The 24286-nt window shown below is 39.2% G+C and overlaps 1 protein-coding gene across 2 annotated transcripts in view; it reads left to right on the top strand.

The window, feature by feature from the left end:
• Window positions 1–12: 12 nt before the first annotated feature.
• PPARG (peroxisome proliferator activated receptor gamma) overlaps window positions 13–24286 on the top strand; it is a 181042-nt gene continuing 156768 nt past the window's right edge. The window contains exon 1 of one of the 2 annotated variants that reach the window (XM_069083913.1): window positions 13–208. The gene's annotated coding sequence lies outside the window, so the exon portion shown is untranslated. Of the gene's footprint in view, window positions 209–309; window positions 1511–24286 lie in introns of those variants that run through there. The other variant, XM_069083915.1, reaches the window with a different exon arrangement.

Here is a 24286-nt window from a genome sequence, read left to right as displayed (position 1 = left end):
CTCTGCTCCCTCCTTGCCCCCTCCCCGTCCAGGACCCTGCCCGCAGCCTCCGCCCCCGGCTCGGGCCCCGGCCCCACTTGGCGATCGGGCAGGAAGAGCGCGCTGACACTCCGGAGCCGCAGACGCCGTCACAGCCACGGGAGCTTCACGGTCTGGCTCGGCTCAGTTGGGGCGGACAACCGGGAGTCAGGGACGCCACCGGCTGCAGGTCAGAGCGCCCCCGCTGGGCTGGGCCGCGGGCCGCTGGGGACTGGGGAGAGGGCTGTCCAAAACAACCTGGGGCTGGGTGCCTGGGGCTAAGAGCCCTCACGCCTCTGGGTGTCCTGTAGCCTGGAGCACTCACGTTACTGAGTGTCCCGGGGGCAGGGGCGCTCAAACTGCTGGGTGTCCTGGGACCAGGAGACCTCGTGCGGTTGGGTGTCCAGCGACCAGGAACCCTAAGCGCTACTGGGTGGCCTGGGATCAGGGCTCCCTCCTTGGCCTCCGTGTCCCGGACGACGAGGGTCACGGACCTATATGGCCTGGGATAAAGATTCACAGGCGTGCCCAGCCACCCGAGCTTAAGGGCACACGGGGTTGTGTGTGCCCGTGTCACTAAAAGGAACTCGCAGTTCATGTGGCCCGCGTTAAGGGAGACTCTGGGCCGAGAGGACACCGCGGAGAGTGCGTGTCCCCTGTCCAGGGATAAGGGGCCCTGGGGTCGTATGTCACGGAAGAGAGAAGACACCGAGGCTTGGCCCCACTGTTAAGGGGCTAAGTGTTCTTGGGAAGGTCTTAAGTGGCCTGGGGTCAGAGGGAGCTGAGTCTGAGTGCCCAGGAACCAGGAGGTTTGGGGGAGGGGGTCGGTGTCCCCTGAGACCGGGGCAGGGGTAGTTTTCTGGGAGACTGTGTCCTGTGTGAAGGACGGCCGCCATGCAAGTGGCTTCTCCCGGCCTTGCCGACCTAGACTTGGGAACAGAGCATCAGTCTTTCTGTCTGACTGTCCTTCCGTCCATCAGGTCTGCCCTGGAATTGTAGTGCAGGGAAGGGAACAGGTGATGACAACCCCCAGCCCTCCCGAAGTGCTGGGAACATGCACTAGGCAGGAGGGACCCAGAGATGCCAGCCTGCTTCCGAGCAGCAGGATGAACGCGCTGGTACTAGAAGCTCCTAAGTGTGCCCAGTGCTGCCAAGCTGAGTCCCTCGATGCCATGTGGGCAGGGCGCGGGACAGCAACAGGCTATGCTCCTCTGGACTCTTGTGGGGGAAACGAGGTCGGTCAGGTAAACAGAGATGACAGGTCCTTTGGTGCTGGGGGTGGAAGGTGGGTGTGAGTGAAGAAGGGAAATGTGGTACTTTGTGCCTTGACTTTTGGGGAGGGGCCAGGGAAAGAGAGCCGGAAACTGGGAGTCACCGAGCCACAGCTTTTATATGGGGTCAGGTAAAGAGGAGGAGCAGCTGCTCCACTTTGATCCGAAGGGGTAGGAGGGCTCCGTCTGTACCTTCAGCGTTACTAACTTCTACAACTTGGGTGAGTCAGCTCATATCAGCGACATTTTCTTGAAATGCCTTGGTGAGAAAGTTTGCGGAGCATTTGGCATTTGCAGTAGTTACTGAAAGCTGAGTCGGCTGCAGGACTGGAATGGTAACTGCTGAGACCACTAGCCCATAAAATCAGAGTGAAGATCTATAGTAATATTCTGGTCATAGTGAAGTGTAATACTATTTGGACTTGTAATATTTATTACTCTCACCTGAAAACATTAAGGACTTTTAAAGTAACTTTGCCTAATTAGCTTAGGGCCAAAATGCATAGGTGTATTTCTTTTGGTAGTTTGCTTAAATTAATTATTGAAAACACTTGGACGGGGTAATGGACTTTGGACATATTTTAATTGAAATATGTTATTTTATCAACCATGCTACTTTTCACTTCATAGATGTGTATTTTTTGGTTTTACAACTTGTGAAAAGAAAGTTTCTCCATGGAGAGATCAATGAATTACTTATCCGTACAAGGAACCCTATACAAACTAGTGCCTCACCACAGTGGACCTCAGGTGCCCTGTAGCCCTCCTCGCCGGCGTAGTAAATTGATCATTCTCTGTTATGAAAACACAGCTATGTGGCAACGTAGAGCTAACTCCCCCTTCTTGTTCTCTTTAGAACATGGTTGTCCGATACAAATTTCATGGGGGTTTAATTACTTATGAAAGTAAATACTGTAACAAAATGATGGACAAATATCATTGGTCATCATACAAAAAGAAAAAAAAAAGCCCTGATAGACTTTTTTTTATTATGAAACGATTGTACATTTTCAAGTAAATACTAGACAAATTTCTGGATTTTTCTTATTGAGACAATAAAATGTCTTGAGTTTTCCATTTTTTTGTGAATAGCCTTGACTTTAAGTATGATGCAGTAATAGACAATTTTACATGAGAAATAAAATATTTGTAATTACTAAATCATAGGTTTGGAGCTTAAAGGGTAATTAAGAAAAGTTTTGGAGAGTTAGAGTTTGAGACTTGATGTAAGAGCAAAAGTTCCTGACACTTTAAGTAGTATGTCCCCCTCCCTTGGAGGTCTTCAGGCAAAGGCGAGATACTTTTCCTATATGTTGTAGAGGGGACTGTTACCCAGATACAGGTAGGGCTAGATGGTCTCTGATGTCCCATCCAACCTGAGAGCCAGGAATTCTGTCATTCCAATTATAGTCATTTTCTCAATTAAATCGTGGTTATTTGTATATGTTATGGTCACTCTTTCACTAGATTATAAACTCTTTGAGGACTAATACCCTGTCATTTTTCTTTTCCCAAAGCTTAGTCAATAGTAGGTGATTAATAAGTGTTCATTAAATTCAATCAAGAACATGCCAGTCAAAAAGGAAAATGCAAAAACATTACTACACATTTTTTGTCATAACACATACTTTACACAGATGATTTTCTTCCTCCTTTATTTAAGTCATATGACATATGATATTCAGCATGCTGATGATAATTTAAAAACTAGATGGGTATATTAAATTTTAAGACTCAGCTGGGGACTAGTACAGCTTTTTTTTTCTTTGCTACATGATATAGGAAAAACCCTATTTCTGTTGCTCTGATACCAGATTTTTATCAAATATTCCTCTTCAGCCCTTTGTTTTCTAGTTTTTAACCACAAGCACAGTAAAACCAGCATTATTGAAACTAACATTGGCATCAATAAAACAGGAAGCTGCTCAAACTAGAAATTATATTCTATAGTTTCAGAGACAAAATGACCCCCTTTAAGAAAAGGGAAAAAAAAGCATTTCTCTAAAATTGCTTAAGTCAGATTCCAGCCTGACCATGTTGGGATGGGAAGAGCGGGTTTGGATTCTCTAAAAGCCCAAAGAACCCCCTAATCAATCTGTAACTTTATTAAAACTGAAACATGGACCAGTGTCACCTCTTTTATTAGATCTTCACAACTCAGCTACTTGGAAAACAATTTTTGGAATCGCAGTTTTAAATGATAAATGTAGCTTTTTCTTTGAAAAGAGCTAGTTTCCTGTTCTTTAGAAATTAGGTCTCTGCTGCCTTATATATTTCAGTATTATTTATTTTAAAAGAGTGATAAATTACTTGTAGAAAAATTACAGTGTTAACTTTCAAGATCCCCAGGACATTTTAAATTTATACTGGGAAAAAAGCAGTTTGATTTAGGGGTATGAATCAGAAATACATCATGATGCTGGCTGGCTCCCTTTGCCAATAAGCTATGTGAACTGTGAACACATACATTGTTCCCCGTCCTCGGGAGAAGTCTGTTTGCAAACTCTCTTCTCAGCCAGCTAATTTGTTAAGTATTTAGAGATGAATTAGAGATACTTCTACATAATTATGAATTATTATAGTTCTATTACTTTTAAGTTATAAACAATACATACCATAAGTAACAGAGAAATATTTCATGAAACAAAAAATTATAATATTCTCAAGTGTTTTACATATTGAGGCCTGTACTCATTGCTTGAAGTCTGCATTCTTAATGTATTTTTATCCATATCTTTATACCTTATTTTTTCAGCTGTGTTTATACACAATTAGAGACTAGGAAAGAAAGATTCCCTCTTTAGTTCATCTGAATTTGGAAGTATAATTTGGGCTTTGACCTTTGGGGAGCCATACTAACAAGCTATAGTAAATTGGATAGACTGAATCCTTAGGTCTAGTCTTATTTCATTGGGTGAGTATTAGTGTTGAGAGGAAGAGTTGATCTGAACCACTCCTAAATGAGGCCCTCTTTCATATCCTATGAAAAAGTCAAATTTTTAATATGTTTGACATTATTAAAAGGCTATTCAAGTTACACTAACCCAGTAATAAAGGCAGTGGAAAGTGACCTTAACTAAGTACAAATTTGGATTAATTACCATCCCTTTTAATCTTGGCCTGTTCTTTATTCGGTCCACTTAAATCCTATGAGTGAATGGGAATGGCCTTGTTTGTTTGCAAAAACCTTTAAGATAGAAATCAAACTTTTTGACTACAAAAAATAGTAGCAACAATGGTGAGTAACTTCAATCTTGGCAACCATGACTAATCACAGTATATTAGAGAACTCTTGTTAACAGTTAAGGAGATTGGTGATGTGAATTGAGGGATATCAGAAACAGGGACTTAGAGGTTTTCTGATTTCGAAGTCCTTCATAGCAATTATTTTTCCTGAACATTTTCACAATTTACAGAGGTAGATTTAGGTCATTTGGGGGGAAGGTATTTATTTATTATTCATTTTAAAACAGTGATTTTTTTACATTAATTTTTCAAGTACATTAAAAGACGAAAGGTTTATTTATTTAAGAGAACTAATTGAAGTATGTGTATTGTCACTGAAAAGCAAACTATTCTCAGTTATGCCATGATTTATAGGGTGCCCCAAAAGTATCAGTGCCATTTCATAATAGCTTTAGTTCCCTTAGCTCTAATAGCACTAAGACTTCTGGGACACCCTGTATTAGAAGGAACTACAACTTTGTTTCTGTAACAAAAAATTCTTTAATTACTTTTACTTAAACACAAATAAGAAATAAATATTTTTGGTATTTTTTTCAACAATAATCTTAACAAAGCAAACATATATATTCTTTAATAATAACTGTTCAAGTTATGAATGTAAGATGTGTTTTAGGATGTAACCGGTGTTTTAAAATAGACTATTTCAGCAGTTCAGCAATCTGTGAAACTTAAAATATTATGTTTTGCAGCTAACTCAATCTTCACCTTCCTCTTCCTGTTCACTTATAGACTGGAAAAGAAAAGTGATCTTTCCTGCTTTTTAAATGCCCAAATGATTTCTTAATTTAGAATAAATTAATTCTGAGGAAGAAAACATTCTACATCTGCTAAAGAAAGTGTGGTTCAAAGTCAAATGACCATTTTAATAGTCCCTGCTGTATGTAGGTGCTTAAGAGGCTTCCTCTGGCTCTTGGGTGTGACTTTAACACCCCCTCAGCAAACATTTCTTGAGTGATGTGTGTGACCTTGGCCCAGAAATTCATTACATTCAGTACTATGGAAGGATGCTTGCTGGGTGCTGATCTCCCTTCCAATTAGAATGAATACAAATGCTAAGTATTGAGATCATTTACAAATTAGCTAGAAATAGATCGACCTGTTGTGACCAGTTTATAGAACATCACTGAAAAGGTTGTCCGAGAACAGTATCTGAAATATTACCTAATTTGAGCCTATGATCCCCATTGTATTATGATCTTCTGGAATTTGATGATATTAAAATTAAAATTTTGTATTTTATTTTTACACAAAGCATTTTTAGTCATTTTTTGAATAGGGATTTTCATCTATTCCCATGAAGATTCCAAAAGATTGTACCCTTGTTACAGTAGTCTGTTTTATAGCCAAAGCCTGTAGATGAACAGGCTGCTTTTAATCAACAAACCTGAAGTTTTTCTTTATGAATCATACAAAGTCATTTTAATATTAAATGGATTTTAAGAATTGCATGTACCAAGAAATGGGGAATGTGAGGTGAAGCAGTTTGCTAAATAGTTCCTTAGTGATCTCAGTTTTTATGCATCTCCCTAACCCTAACCCTTCCCAGGTAGAAATGCCATTGGGGGAAGGGAGGGAGGGGAGTTCCTGTCCTGGAATGAATAAAAGAGGTTCAAATTGAGCCTCTGAGGTGAAGACTAAATTGTTCTGGCTGTACAACCACTGTACTCAGGAATACCAAGGAGTCAAGGGGAAAATGTGAGCAGAGGTAGAAGAGAAACAAAGGGAGAGGAGGGATGGGGTATGTTGGGGGTAGTAAGGTGCATATGGCCATGGATTTATTAAGTACCAACTATGTAATTCTGTGCCAAGTGCTGTGCTAAATATAAAAACTGTCATTTCATTTAATCTTCACAGCAACCCTGGGAGGTAAGTGTTAGGATTATCCCCATTTTACAGTTGAAGAAACTGTAGCAGACAGGTGAAGTTACGTCCCCAGAGTCACACAGCTAGTTTTGAACTCAGTTCTTCTTGACTAGGGGCAGCCAGATGGTGCAGTGCACAGCACATTGGGCCTGGAACCAAGAAGACTCAGCTTCTTGAGTTCAAATCTGACCTCAAACACTTAGTAGCTGAGTGATCCAGGGCAAGTCACTGAACCTTCTTTGCCTCAGTTTCCTCATCTGTAAAATGAGCTGGAGAAGGAAATGGCAAACCATTCCCATATCTCTGCCAAGAAAACCCCAAATGGGGTCATGAAGAGTCAGAAAGGACTGAAAAAACTGGACAATGACTTCCTGATGGCTCTCTGTCCTCCCAGTACTCTATCCATTGTGCTGCTTAATTGATCAAAAGGATGACCATCCTTCTAGTCACCCTGACATGAAACCTCAGTTATTCTGTACCCTTCCTTCTTCTTCATCCTCCATATCCAGTTAGTTGCCATAGCTCATAGGTCCCTCTCTTGCATTTGGTTCCTCTCCACTTACACAGTAGAGAGACAGGGACAGATCCATGCTTTTAGGCTATTGCCAGAACCTCTTCATTGGTCTCCTTGTTTCCTGGCTCTCTCCACCTCCAATCCAACTTCCACATAGCCTCCCAAATGGAGGTTCCTAGAGTCTAGATCTAATCATATTCTTCCTCTGCATGGCAGCTGCCATGGCTCCCTATCTCACCAGGCCCCAACAGTTCCAGTGCACTTCTGGCTCTGTTTATTTCCACTCTCTGACAGGCATTGCAGGTTCCAATTCCTACTAGGATGGATGCCTTTACAGACTCAACTCCCCTTTCTTGGAATGCTCTCCCACCTTCATGCTATCTCTTGGAATCCCTGGATTCCTTCAGGACTCAGCCTTAATTTCCCTCTATGTGATTTCCACAGTTAATTGTTCCCCTCTGTCTCTTGCCCCCTCCCCCAAATTACTTCATATTTACTTCATCCATATTTTGTGCACACATTGTTTTCTCTGATAAATAAATGTCTTGGGAGCAGTAACTGTTTCTCTTGGCTTTCTCACTTGGTATCCCTAGCACCTAACAGCGCCTGGCACATACGCATTTAATAAGCAATCAACTTAACTGAACTCAGGCTTCTATGTCCAATGGGTCATTTCCTAGACGAGCCAGAAAATTCTCCGAGGGGAGGTCCTTTCCTAAACTTCACAGTACCCTTCTTGTGACAGGAAGAAATGACCTCATCAGCTAATGCTACCAGAATCAATACAAATAGAAATGTAACTTTGGAAGCAGGAACCCAAATCATATGATAGTGATTTGATTTATAGTCAGCTTGGCAAATGTAAGCAGTGCACAAAAAAGCTTCAGCTCAATCATTTTAGGGAATAGATCAGGATATTTCTAGTATGAACTGATTCACTATGTATTTCTTTTTTTTTTCATTTGGTGTGTAGTTCAGTAAAATAATGAATATTGGGGTTTAATTGGGTTTTGGGCTCAACAGTTCTTTCCAGGTTTTGATGTGTGGTTCACGGCATCTTGGATCATAACTTTTGAAGTAATACAGAAGGATTTCTGGGAGAATTGTTTGATGTAAATGAGACTCACTGAAACCAGTTCTTAGTCTTAGTAGACAGAGCTCAGACTGACATATACTTGCCAAGGGAAGTTCTTTACAGTATTTTACCTGAGTGGGAGATGCCAGGGAGGTGGAGAAATAGGAGAATACCTAGAACTTTGCCCCAGCCCCCATAATCTCTGGGCTGTATTGTGGCCTGGCAGGCACCTATATATACCTATACATATATATATATATATGTATATATATATATACATACATACACACATATATATGGCTATTATAGCTCACATTTTAAGATTTGCAGTGTGGTTCAAATACATTCTCTGATTTGAGTCTCACAATTAGTAGCCTTGTAAAATGGGTTGTATTCTAACTCCCATTTTGTAGATGAGGAAAATGAGGCTCAGAAAGGTAAAGGGACTTGCCTTTTTTGTGTAAAAAGTCACACAACTAGTGTCAGAGGAAGGATTTAGTCCCAAGTCTTCCTCACTCTGAATTTAGCTTTCTAGCCAACTTGTCAGGCTGTCTCTCCCTGAAGCAGAGTATAAATTGGGGTTTGGGGTCTTTCTGGCTCTAGGCATGCTCTTTATCCACTGTTAGGCTGGACACATACTAGGTCCTTCATAAATGCTTATTTCTCTATTGATTATTAGATTATGAACTACCTAAAGGAAGGGACTGTATCATTTCATTTTTATATTCTCAGCACCAAACTGAATGGCCGTCAGATCCTAGCCACTTGACAGATGGGAATAAAATGAAATTTTCTCATCTGCCCCTTAAAAATATGGACCCTACCACTTGTTTTTCCACTATAACTTTTCCTTTGAAGGTTTTCCATCTCCTAGAGTTCCCCCGTTGGAAGGCAAATAAATATTTTTCACCTTAAATTTAGGCCAACACTTTAGGCTGTCATTTTTGTATCCTGGGATTAATTTCTGAGGAATCCTCAGGGATCATCTAATTTTCACCAGGAATTTTACAAATGAGGAAGCTGAAGGTCCAGAATATTATGTGACTTGCTCAAGGTCACAGCAAGTACACACCAGGATTCAAACCCTAATCTTTAGAGCTTAATACCACTTATCTTCCATTTCTCTGAAGACTCTTCTAGATTTAGAGACAAAATCGTGGTTGTGAGAGGGAGGAAAAAAAAGGGGAAGGTTACTTAACTTTTCCTAGGGCTAGGGTTTAAAAGACAAATTGGAAAAAACACATTAGATTGTAAGCTCCTTGAGGGCAAGGACAGTCTTTTGTTTATTTTTGTAGCACCAAGCTTAGCTATTTCTGGTTAGTAGTAGTAGGTGCTTAATAAATATTCATTGATTGATTGAAGAACATTGAGGGGTGAAAGATTTTTTCCTTTTCTCTGCACTCATTTTCTCTCTCATGAATAACAAGTTAGAAATTTCATCTCCCAGAATATTTTTCTCCCAACATCTGAACATGTGTAGTTTACTATTTCCTACTATTAGTTTGCCCAAGTAATATTCGATTTGGATTTGTGGTCTTGTGACCAATGTGTGGGGTAGAACTATCTGTTTTCACTCTTTACTTCTGCCTTTTACTTTGTCCATAATCTTGAAGACAGCACAGCTGTGTCTTCAGCTTTAGCTTGTCCAAGCTTTAAAAATGGCCCTCTTATGGACAAAAATTAAGCCATCATTTCTACCCTGTCCAAGTTTTTATGATGGAAAAAAGGGAACTGAAGAGGTATTAGCTATTGATACTATGTTCTTTCTCTTTCTCTTTCCCTTTCTTTTTTCTTTCTCTTTTCAAGTCAATCAGGGTTAAGTGACTTGCTCAGGAACACACAGCTAGTAAGTGTCTGAGGCCAGATTTGAATTCTAATCTTCTTGACTCCAGAGCCCATGCTCTATCCACTTCACTACCTAGCTGCCCCTCTCTTTTCCTCTCTTGCTTTTTCAATTTTTAAGGAAAATTTTTTTTAATCCTTCTTTCCTTCCTAACTGAAAACATGGAACTAGTAGTAATATTTCCTTCTTTTTTCCTCCCTTTTTTCTTCCTCATTTTTCTTTTCCTTTTTCTTCTACATCAGTAAAAACTATAATTAAAAAGTTCTTCCACCCAATAATTTCAACATTTGCGTCATTTATTTTTTTCTCAGATATTTCTTCAAATGATTAGAGTAAATCCACATGCTTCTGTTAAATACAAACCAGGCAGTTCCCTCAAAAGCCATCTCTCTTTTTTTTTTTTTTGTGAATAGACTAACAGGTTGTAGGTTACAGACAGGAAAAGGTCACCATCTTCCTTCATGACTAAGCATATTACCTGCCAGTCATTCTGTTTTTACACTTTAGTCAGACTAAAGCCTATAAATCTAAGACAAAGAATCTCAAAGTCCCATCTTGCTGAACTGACAGGTAATTGTGCTGCCGGTTGATAATTACCTCTTTTTAAAATCTACATGCAAATATGTACATTATGTTATACATTCATTCAACATTTATTAAACATCTGCTATGTTCCATAGTGCTGTGTTGGGGCTACAAAGGAAATCTTTCCCAGCCCCCTCCCTCAGCATCCTCCCCTCTGAGATTACATTCCATCTACACTGTATATGTTGTGTATGTACCCAGTTTTTTTTCCCTTTGGCTTTCCCTCTTAGAATGTGAGCTTCTTGAGGCCAGGTGGTTTTTTGGCCATTCTTTGTAGCCCCAGTGCTTAGCATTGTGCCTGGTACATAGTAAACACTTATGATACTTGCTGACTTATTGAAATAATCCCGGCCCACAAGGAACTTAAATTGATGATGGGAGGTCAAGGAGGGAGGATCTCCAGATTCACATAAGTAAATATATAATATTAAAAGTCATTTCAGGGATGAGGAAGGTACTAGTAACTTGAATGATGATCAGGATAGGTTTTTTGTAAGAGGTGGTCCTTGGGCTGATCTTTGAAGGAAGCTAGAGGGATTCTAAAAGGTGTATTTTAAGCATGGGGGTGGGTGAGACAGCTGGTATGAATACTGACCTGTACATGTATGAGAAAGGTAGAAAGCATGAATGATATGTAATGAGGTAGACTTTATCAAAATAAATATGTCAATCCAAAAATTGAGAGCTTAGCCAGGTGTATTACCGGGTCATTTTATCTTGTATTTTCCTAAAGTATTAGGAACTAATTGGAAACATTATGATTTCCTACAACGATCTTGCTTTGGAATTTTAGTATTTCTTGATTAGTATCCTTCCAGCTGATGCTCTGCTCCTTCTTTTGCTGGAGCAATCCTAGAAAGATGAATCAATGGTGATTCTAAATCCCATTTCTGGGTGGCAGCTGATGAGTTCAGAACTCATCTTTTTAAAAATGTTGTTTGTATTCTTTTCCACTTACAACCTTCCATCTCTCTGTCCAAACTCAGCTGCTATTAAGTTTGTTTCTTGCCTATTCATATAGAGCTTTCTGAAGTCATCCATCTGATGTGATTTTTCAGTATCTGGAAGAACTAGTGGCATTGCAATGCAGATAAATGTGGGGAGGTAGGCTGCAGGGAACCAGTTACCATTTGTCTGGTTGCTAGAGCAGAGCCTTCCAGAGTGCTTCTATTTTGATGATGTGATGGTGGAGGAGTCCAAGGTCTGGTTCTCAGCTTTTCAGATTTAGAACCTTGCTTGTTACCAATTAACTCGGGGTGGGAGTGGAGTGTCAGGCACTGAGGAATTGATTCACAGTAATAACTCACAAAATGCTAGTTTATAAACTAGAAGAGCATTGCATTTATTTAGAATTCTAAATTTAAAATAGAAATTTATTTAGAATTTATTCAGATTATTTAGAATTTATTTATGGGATGTCATCCCAATAATGAGAATAGGCATGTGTATAATTCAGGGCACCTGAGAAACCAAAATTGTAATCAGAAGGTTTCTTGGTGAGGTAGGAATCAGATCAAAGGGATCCAAGTAGGCTTGGTCCTCTAGGATCAACTATAAACTCTTCTGTTGCTCTTTCAAAGCCCATTACAAACTGGCCCCAGTCTATCTTTCCAGCTTCATTGGCCATTACACCTCTTCCCACATGTTGGGATCTTCTCTCTATACATGACATGTGACACTCCATGTCCCATGAGCCTTGTTGGTCCTCCATTCCTGGAATTCACTCTCTCCTTACCTCTGCCTCAGAATTCTTCATCCTTCCTTCCTTCCTTCCTTCCTTCCTTCCTTCCTTCCTTCCTTCCTTCCTTCCTTCCTTCCTTCCTTCCTTCCTTCCTGATTCTAATCAAGCTCAGTCTTCAAAATGTAGCCCTCAAAATTCCCCCAACTGCTAATGTCCCTCCTGCCAAATTACCTTGTATCTATTTATTTTGTATTTATTCAGTACATACTCATGTATTTGTTTTCTTTCCCATTGGAACTAAGCTCCTTGAAAGTAAGGACTGTTTGATTCATGGTTTTGGCATCCTAAGTACCTAGCACTTAGCTTGAGACTAGAATGGAGAAATGTGGATACTATATTTAAGTTAAATAGTGACTACTGGTTGAAAAGTCATACTCAGAATCTCAGAACGTCAAAGGAACTCCAATGACCTTCTGATCCATATCTAAACAGGTTGAAGGAACCCAGGATATTGGAGTTAATATGGTACAGTGAGTCAAAGGAAATTGACACATAGTAGATGGTTTATAAATACTTGTTGGTTGATTGTAGTGAACTTTCTCCAAGATGTGGTTGAACTAGATGGACTAAATGTGTATCTCTCTAGTGACAAGCATATGTTTCTACCACATGCCTTTTTCCTCTGGACAGCACTGGATCCCCATAGTTAAATTCTTACTCTTTGGAGATCCTTTTTCTAGACTTCATGTAGATCAGTGGTATAAAATTCAAATAGAAAGGAATACTTGCAAGTCACACATTGACTTAAAAAACCACATATTGGCATTATCTATATTGTATTTTTAAAATTTTCTTTTACTAAACATTTCCTAATTTCATTTTGATCTTATCCAGCAGCAGCACTCACTACTTGGGAGCTGCCTGCCTCCTCCGGCCCCCAGTGTGACACGTCTGATATAGATCATTATATTTTAGTTTTTATAGAAGCTCTTTAGTTATTTATTATTTATTAAATAACAATTTCTCTTATATTTGTAATAATTTGAGCTTCTCCTTGAGTTATGAGAGACATCTCATAGGATTTATATAGTCATAGAATCATAGGATTTATATAGAGATAGATATACAATCTCAGTCCATTGATTTATATATATAATTTCTATTATTATTATTTATATATAATGTAGCTTATTAATTAGGTGTTGAACATCCTTTTCATTTTTCACTATTTTATTATGTACCTCTGAACCAACTAACTCCCCTAATTTCCTTTCTGTTAGAGTTGCAAAATTGGTAGAACAGGATAAGACAATGACAGACTATTGTTAGACAATAAGTTTCATAAAGACACAAATCATATCACATTATTTATTATTCCCATTGTATCATTCATTGTGCTAAATATATATATATATATATATACATATGTGTCTACATATGTATTTTTGATAAAAAAATAGGATTTCTGAAAAGTCTTAGTGTAAATACTTAGAGTTGGGGGCAGCTAGGTGGCACACTGAATAGAGCACCAGCCCTGGAGTCAGGAGGACCGAGTTCAAATTCATCTTCAGACACTTAACACTTACTAGCCATGTGACCTTGGGCAAGTCACTTAACTCCAATTGCCCTGCCTTCCCCCTCCAAAAAGCAGAAAAAAAATCCCAAAACTTAGTTACACTGACTTTTGGTATACCCTATATTTGTTGAATGAATAAATAAATCAATGAATTAATAGCTTGAGACTTAATGGAGAAACGTGGACTGGATACTATATTTAAGCAAACTAGTGAACAGGTTGAAGGAACCCAGGATAGTGGAGATAATATGGTACATTGTGACCATAACTGGATTTGGAGTCAAAGGACCTGGGTTGAAAGAGGGAGCTCTTTCATTTAACTTCCTGTGTGACCTTGGGCAAGGAAGGCCCTCTGAAATTCAGTTTTCTCACCTGCAAGATAAAGGGATTGAAGTAGATAACCAGTAAAGTCACTTCCACTCTGACTCTAAGGTCCTGTGATCCTATGGAAAAGAAAAGGTTTTAGGGGAGGAGTGGGACTTTACACATCAATTGTTTTGCAAATTCATGAATGGAGGTTTTTACTATACCAATGAAAGTTGCTTAAAACTTATCCATGTTTATTCATATATTCTACTTAAAAGATGGACCAAATGTGTTCTGGGTTTTCTTCCAGATGGTTCTTTCTCCTCCCCCCCCCCCAATTTGTGCTATCTCTTGCTATATAACCAGATCACCTTTTTTTCATCATATTTTCCTAAATGAGATTCCTAATGCCAATTCAAATATGCTGCCATCTACTTGTACCTATCAGTTGTATTTCCATTTCCCTTTGGGTCACTTAAAAAGAGTTGACTGTCTTCAAATATTTGAAAAGCCATGTTGTGAGAGAGGGATTAGGTTTGCTCTGTGCAGCTCCAGATATCACTTTGGAGGATTGTAAGCGACAAAGCGTATTGATACTGACCTTTATTGATAAGGGAAATGTCTTTGGCAGAAATTCCCTATGCCAATGAAATCATGAGTCTGACTCCCCCACCCAAGCCCTAATACTTCCAGATAACAGAATCTGAACCACTGGATGAAAATTACAAGAGAAACAGATTTCAGGTCAATTTTAGCGAAAAAATAAAAACAATGTCCTACCAGAGCTATTAAGAATGCCAGATGATCTCCCTTATAAAGTAATAAGCTTCCCATCATTGCTGCTGTCCAAACAGAAATTATTATCACCACCAGCCAAGATTAATTCATCTATTCATTCACTTATTCATCAAAAAGTTACTGAGAATTTTATAAGTCATGGGGGAAGAGGGGGAGTAAACAGAATAAGACATGACATATTTTCTGTCTTCAAAGTTTACTGTGTAGTAGGGAGTTAAGATTTACATGGATAGGGCAGCTAGGTGTTGCAGTGGATAGAGAATCAGGAGGGCCTGAGTTCACATCTGGCCTCAGACACTTGACACTTACTAGCTGTGTGACCCTGAGCAAGTCATTTAACCCTTATTGCCTCATCAAAAAATGAAAATTTACATGGATAATATAATATAACATAAATGTGAAATTGTGACGGTATTGCAAAGTAAGAGTTGGGAGCTAGAAGAGGTAATTTGTTTATGGAGAGGACACAGGGGTAGGCAGCATCGAAGAGGGTTAAACATTTGGTTGTCTAGCTTGGCATTTGTCCAATGTAACTTTAGCGCATGATCTCTAGGCTTCTTATGGGGTATTTACTTGTTGAACCATCCCTTTTCGTTCCCTTCCCCTAATCTTCCCATTTTGACAACTCTTCTCAAATTAAATGTCTTTGGTTTTCACTCTCCTTCCCTCACATTGAACTTAGATTCCTAATTAGTGACCAATAAAGAGCTATTACAGATTTTAGGGCTCCTTTGCAAATGGCCATTAAGAGGCCTCGATACCATGTTGTATATAGTTTGCAATAATAACCCAACAAATTAAACAAGGGTTTAAAATAGCATGAGAACAGATGTTTCCCCGAAGCCCTCTTGCAACAACCTTGGTCCTCTGTGTGAAAATTGTAAAACTGCCAGAAAAAAAATTTTTTTAAATCTATATAAATAGCTTTTGAATTAATTCAATTCCCTCTGCCCCCTCCCCTTTTTCATTGTATTGTACAAGAAATCCCAAAGGGAGCCCCGGAGAGTGCTTTCTCCTTTCACCCAGATTAGGGGGGTTGGATTTTTGCTTCTCTCTTTCTTTGAGATGTCTTTGAAGAACTTTTCATTGCTTTGGAATTGGAGGATAGCATTTATTAAATTATTACATTTTATTATTTATTATTCATGCAAAAACATGAATAATCACCCTTTCAAAAGCCATTCTGAAGTTTTTTATATCAATAGCTGTTCCTCTCATCTTCTCCCTCTTCCCTTTAATTTGTGACTATTTGTCCAATTGTGTAGGTGGTTTTTTTTTTTCTTCTATTTGTACTGGGCAAAGAACAGGATTTCAGTGGGAGGGGAAATAGAGTAGTGGAAAAGTAGAAAGAACCCCAGGTTTGGAGTGAGGGGCTGACTTGTCACTTACTACCTATAAGACAGGGTGGTACAATGGATAAAGCACCAGGCCTGGAATCAGAAAGACCTGATTTCAAATCTGATCTCAGGCACTTACTAGCTGTGTGACCCTGGGCAAGTCACTTAACCTTGTTTGCCTCAGTTTCCTCATCTGTAAAATGAACTAGAGAATCTTTGCAGAGAATACCCAAACAGGATCACGAAGACTTGGACATTACTGAACAACAACTAATTTATATGTCTTTGGGTAAGTCACCCTCTGGTCTCAGCTATAAAATGAGTAGACTGGACCAAATGAAGTCTGTTCTACTTTTTTCCTTTCTATATAACTATGACATCCTAATTTTTAAAAATGAAAATGTCACTCACCTCCTCTTGGAAAAAATATTAACCTTAATCCAGCATCTTGATCTTGTAATTAATATGGACTTAGAGTAGGGGTTTTCCAAAGTTTGGACATTGGTCTCTGGGCATAGTATATTCCCTTGCCCCGAGGAATGCAGAACAGGGGAGGGGAGAAGCTTGGGCATCTACCTGTGACCAGATTTTTGACATAGGCCTTAACTGTTAGTAAAGCTCTACTCGGATGTAATCAAAAGATTCAGTCTTTGCACCATGGCTTATTCAATTCAATGAAATACATATTTATGATTTATCACATAGGATATATAACATATATGCTGAATATACATATTCTCATATAATAGATAGATAAATAGATATAGGTATATTTTGTATTTGGCCTTAAGGATCATTCTGTGTAGAGAGTATGGCCAAGAAGGGTTTGGACAAGATGATAGGGTTAGCAAAGGTGGCCTTACTTTTGGCTTTAAAGATAATTTCCTTGTACTCAAAATATTCATATAGATCTATAACTTCTAATTTTCATAGATCTATTTTCATAACTCCCACCAACAAGACATAGTTGAAAACCCATCTAGTGTTACTTTTGCCCATGTCTTCTGATAATTTCATCACAGGTGTCCACCTAAAATGCTGGAGACCCTCCTTGCTTTCTCCTGACATCCTGAACGTACTAATGGCACCCTCTGGCTGTCTACCTGTCATTCACCCTTGACATATGACCTTGATACATCTTCTTTTCCTCTTATATATTACCTTGGTGATATCTTTTTACTCCTGTTCTTTGAAGAGTTAAACATGACTTGTCTCCTGGACATTTCCACCTGGTTGCCCCACAGTAATTTCAAACTTAACGTGTCCAAAACTGAAATCATTATCTCTTCCCCTAAACCCACCCCTCTTCCTAAATTCCCTTTTTCTTTTAAGGAAACCAATACCCTTCTAGGAACTTAGTCAACCCCATATCCAACCAATTAGGTCAAGTTGATTTTACCTCCACAATATCTCACATTTCCACCCCCTTCTCCCATCCTGCCTCTCTTCACTCAAGGGCTAATCTGGCCTAATCTGGCCTTCTTTGCTTTTTACCTGTATTCTCCCAATTTCCAACCTCTCCCCTCTCCAATCCAAGCCTTCACACAGTTGCCAAATGGACTTTTTCCTGATCATCTCTTTTCTCTGCTCCAGAAACTTCAGCAGTTCTCTGTCTCCTATAAGAAAAAATACACACTCTTGTATTTCACACTGAAGATCCCTCATGCTCTGGTTGCATTCTTCCCTTTTGTATTTATTTCACATTATTCCTCCCCACATATCCCTAACTTCAACTAAAGTGTCCTACTTGCTTTTCTCTGTACAAGACAATCCCCCATATACCTCCCTTTGCACAGTATTTGCTTATTCACTAATATGTTGGAACACCCCCCCTCCCCCCAGTAGAATGTAAGTTTCTTGAGGACACAGAGACATTATTTTTTTTGTCTTTGTAACCTCAGAGCCTAGGGAGATGTATTACATATCTCGGATGCTTAAAAAATCCTTATTGAATGAATGATGGCACATTTGGGACTTTGATGATCTCTCCTTGATGGGGTGTGACCCATTGACACCACATTGAGGTTGGTTGAGTCATGGCATTTGGGATAATTGATTGAATCAAGGCTGGTGTATATCTGAGCTACACCCTTGGATTTGACCTTTATAGGGGAGTAGAAACAGATGTGGAGAAGAGACAAAGACCAGAACTCATCCCCCCCCTCACCCCTTCCCCCACCTCCACACCCAGGACTTAAGTTCTCATTCTGTACATAGCCCCTTTCTTATCTGTATCACTCAGCCTTGCTCTCTGATCATAAGCTCTACTAATGATTTGAAAATGATACTTTATGTCTAGAAACTATATTCACATTTACCTTTTCAGAAAACTTTTTTTTAATGAAGAAAAGGTATACCTTTACATTCCTTTGGACTGGGAGTCACATGTTTTCAAGGCAGTATGGCCAACTACAAAATTCACAGCTTTGCTTGAATTTGTGCAACCTTAGAAGACCTTATCTTAATTGACCACATTTTGGGTCATATCTTTTTCTCTGGCATAGCAACTAATAACTGGCCCATCAGACTGGCCAGATCATTGATTCAATTTAGTCATTAAAACAGCAGAAGATATCCAAGCAACCAATTAAAAGCAGATTTATTACCATGTGAAACTTTTTTGGGGGAAAATTATCCACGCTTTAAAAAAAAATTTTTTTTAAAACAGACAGAAAGGACTTTTTAAGGAATCCAGATGGAGTTAAAATAGCCACTGACATTTATATAGTGCTGGAGATTTTAATTGCCTTACCAACATGGTTTTGTTTAATGTTCAGACCAACCTTTTTAGGTGGGTTCTACAGGCATTATTATCCACATTTTACAGATGAGGACACTGACTGACTTGCCCATGTTCCCATAGCAAATCAGATTCAGAGGTGAGGATTCAAACCCAGGTTTCTTGAGATTTCTGGTTCAGTATTCTTTCTACTATACAACCCTGCCTTGGATAAAGTAAAGGTACTGGTCCTGGAGTTTTGGCATTGAAAAGCTGGAGTCAGGAAGAACCAAAGAATTCAATTTCATTTTTCCTGAATTCATTTCAGGTCAATTTGCATTCACCTGTCTTATGATCTATTTAGTGCCTACAATGTACTCAGAGTCACTCAGTCAGTCAATAAGCATTGTTTTAAGCACTTACTATGAGCCAGGCAAGCAATGTGGGACATACTAAAAGGAACAGAAGACATTGCCCCTGTTTTTGAGGGGTCTATGATCTTTCTAGAGGTAAAAAGACTGAAACACACATGTGAAAAGATAATAATGGACAATAACTGTCCTATGAATGGGAAGACCAGAGTTTCCAGTTCCTTGGTTCTCCTCAAGTGGTGTAGGTGACCACAGCATGACTGAGGGACTGAGTCTTTAAACCACATCTACATTCAATGGTCACAAAATGTTTGGCAATAATTCTCGAGGTCTGACAATTCCTCACTGATAGGTTGTCTCAAAGTAGAGTAGGTTGCCTCAGGAAGTAGAGGGATCTCTCCCCTCATTGGTGGTCTTCAAGCAAAGACTAGATGACCACTAGAGTGCTGGTTCTGAGTCAGGAAGACCCAAATTAAAATCTGACCTCAAACATTTGCTAGCTGTGTAACCCTGGGCAAGTCACTTAACTTTTGTTTTTTGACCTCAATTTCCTCAGCTGTAAAATAGAGATACTACTAGCAGTATTTCCCAGGGTTGTTGCAAGGATCAAATGAAATATATAAAGCATAAGTACTGTTATAATTATCTATCTCTTGTAGAGGAACTTCTTTCTGAGAGACATTGATTGGATGAAATGTTCAGGTCCTATGACTTTAAGTCTCAGAATGACCTTTGACCCTGAACAAAACACTGGACATACAGTTAATTCTTGATGGTTCACAGTAAATTTTTAATCTCTGGATTATTTCCTCAGCCATGTAGCATGCTTATAACCTGCCTTCCTCATCAATTGATGTGTTAAGGAAATACAAACTAATTTGTGAGTTAAATATAGTTAGAAATGTAAATATGTTGTGCCCCACCTCCTCGCCCCAAATCATAGAATGGAATTGAAGAAACACTACTATACAAATCCTGAGAATTGTTAGTTCAACTCAGCAACAGATATTTACCATGGTCAAAGTGCCATAGCTGAATTAATTTCACACTTGGTTGAAGGAGACCAGGGAAAGCAGTACTAGGTTTAGAAGTTAGAAGATTTGGGATTAAATTCTGTTTTTGCTGCTTTGCAGATATGGAAAAGTAAACCTTTTGGGAACTTCAGTTTCCTCATTTTTAAAATGAGAAGATGGGGCTACATGGCCCATAAAGTGCCTTCTGGCATTCATTCTATTAGCCTATGACTGGGTCATCATTAAGGTACCTTCCCATGATAAGCCTGTTTTTTACTGTCTTATTAAATAATGATTTCATGTGTGTGAGTTCTGGGCACTCCATAAAATCTGAAGTTCCTAAGAACGTGACCTTTATGTTTCTTTTGTATCCCACCTGATACTTACCTTAGTACTGGCGCTTAGTAGGCACTCAGTAAATATTTGCTAATTTGACTTGATTCTAAACACAGGTGTGGGATTTTCTTTAAAAACAATTCCTTTGAAATAACCGTGTTTCTACTACTCTCCTTGTTGACGAATATGAAAGAAACTTGATTGAAAATCTTTCTTTTATTTGAAACACTCTTAGGACAGTAGGAACCACAATGGTTTAAAATTCATGCCAGAACCTTGAATTTTCTAAAGCAGGTAAAAATGGGATATGAAAGGGAAAAATGTTAATTATAGGCTTTAACATTCTACCTTGGATCTTTCGTTGTTCTGGTCAGAAGAACAGGTTTTTACAGCCCAAGGGCTCGAGCTGTGTGTTACTGTTCTGCTTTGGAAGCTTCCCATGGCAAATGGAACCAATTCTATTTGAGTGCTATTGTCCTAGAAAAATTCCCAGTTCTCCTCGATCAATGATATCATCCTTGGTAGATATGGGAAAGGATGAAAAGAAAATGTTTTTTTTTTTTACTTTCACATTTAACTATTTGCTAAATGGTCATGAAGCTATGGGTCTTTTATTTTATTTTTTTTAATAATGGCACAATAATTATGAATTGATTAACTCATCCAGCTGCCCTATATGTCCTCAAATTGTTTTCATTAGAGTATTGAACAGTTAAGCAGCCCCAGTCTTGTGATTAACATGCGTTGCATAAGACAGCCATTGTATGTGACTTAAACAGCACCCAATCGAGATAGAGGACAAGAGTAATGATTTATGTACACTAGGGAAAGAATTTGAGGGACCAGTTTTCATACGGCCTTATGAAATCCACGCCTACTCTTTTTCTGTAGGAATTAATCTATTGATGTGGGAGTCTAATAAGAAAGAATAACTGTAGTAAGCTTGTACCCTCTTCTCCCATGGGCAGCCTGCCACCCCACTCCTACCATTGCACCTGTTCATCTGCTGGCATAAGGGAAGGGCGCCAGAAGTGTTACTGATAAATAATAACCATAGCAGCTCTCATTTATATTGTACTTTACAGTTTCTTCATAACAAACGATGTAGGGCAAATGTTAGGCCCATTCTACAGATGAGTAGACTGAGGGGCAGAGAGGTTAGGTGATAAAACATAGGAACATTCCTTCAACTGGAAGAATTAGGGCTTGGGCCTTTTGAGTCCAAGTCCAGCATCCTTTTCTGGTGATTTAGTAAGGAGTTGGGGTGTTCTGGAAGGGAAGTAAAGAAGTGACAAAGTTACTTGAATCTATGCAATCTCCTTTCATTCACTCAAAAAAGAATTATAGTCATCACTAAGGGAGGTTTTTTAAAAATGGGTTGCAATGGGTAGTCAAATGCAGGGCAACATACGAATAAATGCTAAAATGAATAGAAACAGTTTTTTGCGAAAAACTGTTGAACTTGGAGTTGGGAGATTTAGTTTTAAATTCCTCTTCTATTCCTTGTTACTAGTGTGACCACAGGCAAACCCTGAAATTACTTTTGGCCTCAGTTTCCTCATCTGTAATAATAATGATGTAATAATAGTAACAGCTAATATTTCCATGGCAATATGAGGTTTGTGGAGTCCCCTTTTACTGAAACAACCCAATGAGGTAGTAGCTATGATGATCCTCATTGTACAGGTGAAGAAACTGAGGCTGAGTGACCAGCACAGGGTCACACAGTCAATAAGTGTCTGAGGCAGAATTTGAACTCCAGTCCTCTTTGACTCCAACTCCAGCATTCTTGCCCATCTAGCTGCCTCACATTTGGAAAACAATGCAGATGGAATGAACTATCTCTAAACACCCTTTCGACTCAAAGTCACATAATCTTGTGAAGAAGTAGGACTAAAGAGTAAAATGTTCTATAACACTGGAGATGTGATGGGCCTGCTGCTAATTAGAAGTAATCCAGTCCCAATATTCTTAAATTACAGCAAATGTTTGTATAAGGGATGGGGACATTTTTTAAACTAACATCTGGGGTGTTCTGTTGGCATTAGCACCACTCTTGTGTTATTGTTGACTTATTTCAGTTGTATTTGACTCTTCCTGACCCCATTTTGTGTTTTCTTGGCAAATCCTGGAGTGGTTGCTATTTCCTTCTCCAGCCCATTTTCCAGATGAGGAAACTGAGACAAACAGGTTAAGTGACTTGCCCAGGGTCACACAGCTAGTAAGTGTCTGAGACCATATTTGAACTCATGAAGATGAATCTTCCTGACTTCAAACTTGGCACTTTATCCGTTGTGCCATCTAGCTGCCTTACTACTATTATGTCCTGTTGCATAATAAACATTTTTGTTGCACTTATCAGATGTTGATAAAATGTCAGCCCTTAACCACTTTTATGTGTTTTAAATTTTTGAAATTCAAGCATACCTTCCATAACATAAATAAACATTAGAATATCACACACACACACACACACACACACACCCCAAAATGGACAAGGAAAAAAGCAAGTGTGGGCTGGTGTATTTGATGGAGGCCTCATGAAGGTGATTGAACTTTGAAAGATAAGTATGAGACCAATAAGTAGAAAGAAAGGGAAAAGCATCCCATTGTGGAAAAGCCATATGAACAAAGTCAGGATGGTCATTTCAAATGACAGTGAAGGGACTTGGTTTTAGGAAGTCGTTAAAAATAAACTTTAAGGAAGTAGAACCAAGATGGCAGAAAACAGGCAGGGACTCAGCTTAGCTCTCCCAGATCCCCTCCAACCAACTTTAAAAAGGAGCTTTAAGAGGTAGGTTGAGACCAAATTGCTATCCAAACCAGGAGTTGACTACCTTGATAAATGACCAGCCCAGCACTGTGGGTGGAATTCATCAGAGATCCTGAGAAGGCACTTTTGAATTGGACAGTACAGCAAGCCAGGTCTGATTTGGGTTAGTCTAGTGCTTCAGGTTCAAGATTGGAACAAAATGAGATGCTTGAAGATGATCTTATAGTTAACAAAAAGAAATTTTAATAGCATAGAAATCCTATTCAGCAAGGATACAGCACAGAGTTGGTAAAGCTTCCCTGCCTCCATATTTACCATAGTGCTGTGCTGGTCAGATGTGTTGGAAACCTGTTAGGGAAGCGCTTGACTTTTCATATAGCCCATGAGGCTCTATCAGTGTTTGGATTGGTCTGGAGGATGGTTTCAGTAGTGTTTAAGAAAAATTAGCTTGAGGAGTAGAGCCTAGGCCATCTCAGGTGGCTGGACATTAGGAAATCTCAGTGTTTTTATCAGGTGGGATGTTGAACTGAGTGTTGATTAAATGATGAAATGAGTGAGCTCTAAGGTTCTTTACAATTCTAAAGCTTTGATTAATCCCTCATCCTACTTTGTACTGCTACTTTGGTAGAATGTATTTCTATTTCTTCTGTGAAGGAACTGGCAATAGTGTCCTCTGCTTGAATTAGAATATGCCTTTAGTTCTGCCATTTTCACAGAACCTACTGTGTTTCCCCGATAATAAGACACTGTCTTATTATTATTTTTTTTTTTTTTTGGAAAGAAAAACACCAGAGGGCTTATTTTCAGGGGAGGGCTTATGTTGTCCTGCCTCAGCTCTCCTCCGCGGCACTGCTCTCAATGGCACCAGCAAGCAAATCACTGGGGAAGAACAGGATGACCCGCTCACTGCTGCAGCTCTGATTGGATGCAGCTCGGAGTGCAGCGTGTGTTTCACGGGGGG

Source organism: Petaurus breviceps, unplaced genomic scaffold (assembly GCF_028583685.1).
Source record: "Petaurus breviceps papuanus isolate PSGF00001 unplaced genomic scaffold, PetGlider_PUasm1.0 174, whole genome shotgun sequence".
Classification (NCBI taxonomy): Eukaryota; Metazoa; Chordata; class Mammalia; order Diprotodontia; family Petauridae; genus Petaurus; species Petaurus breviceps.
This window is presented reverse-complemented; position numbering and strand designations above follow the sequence as displayed.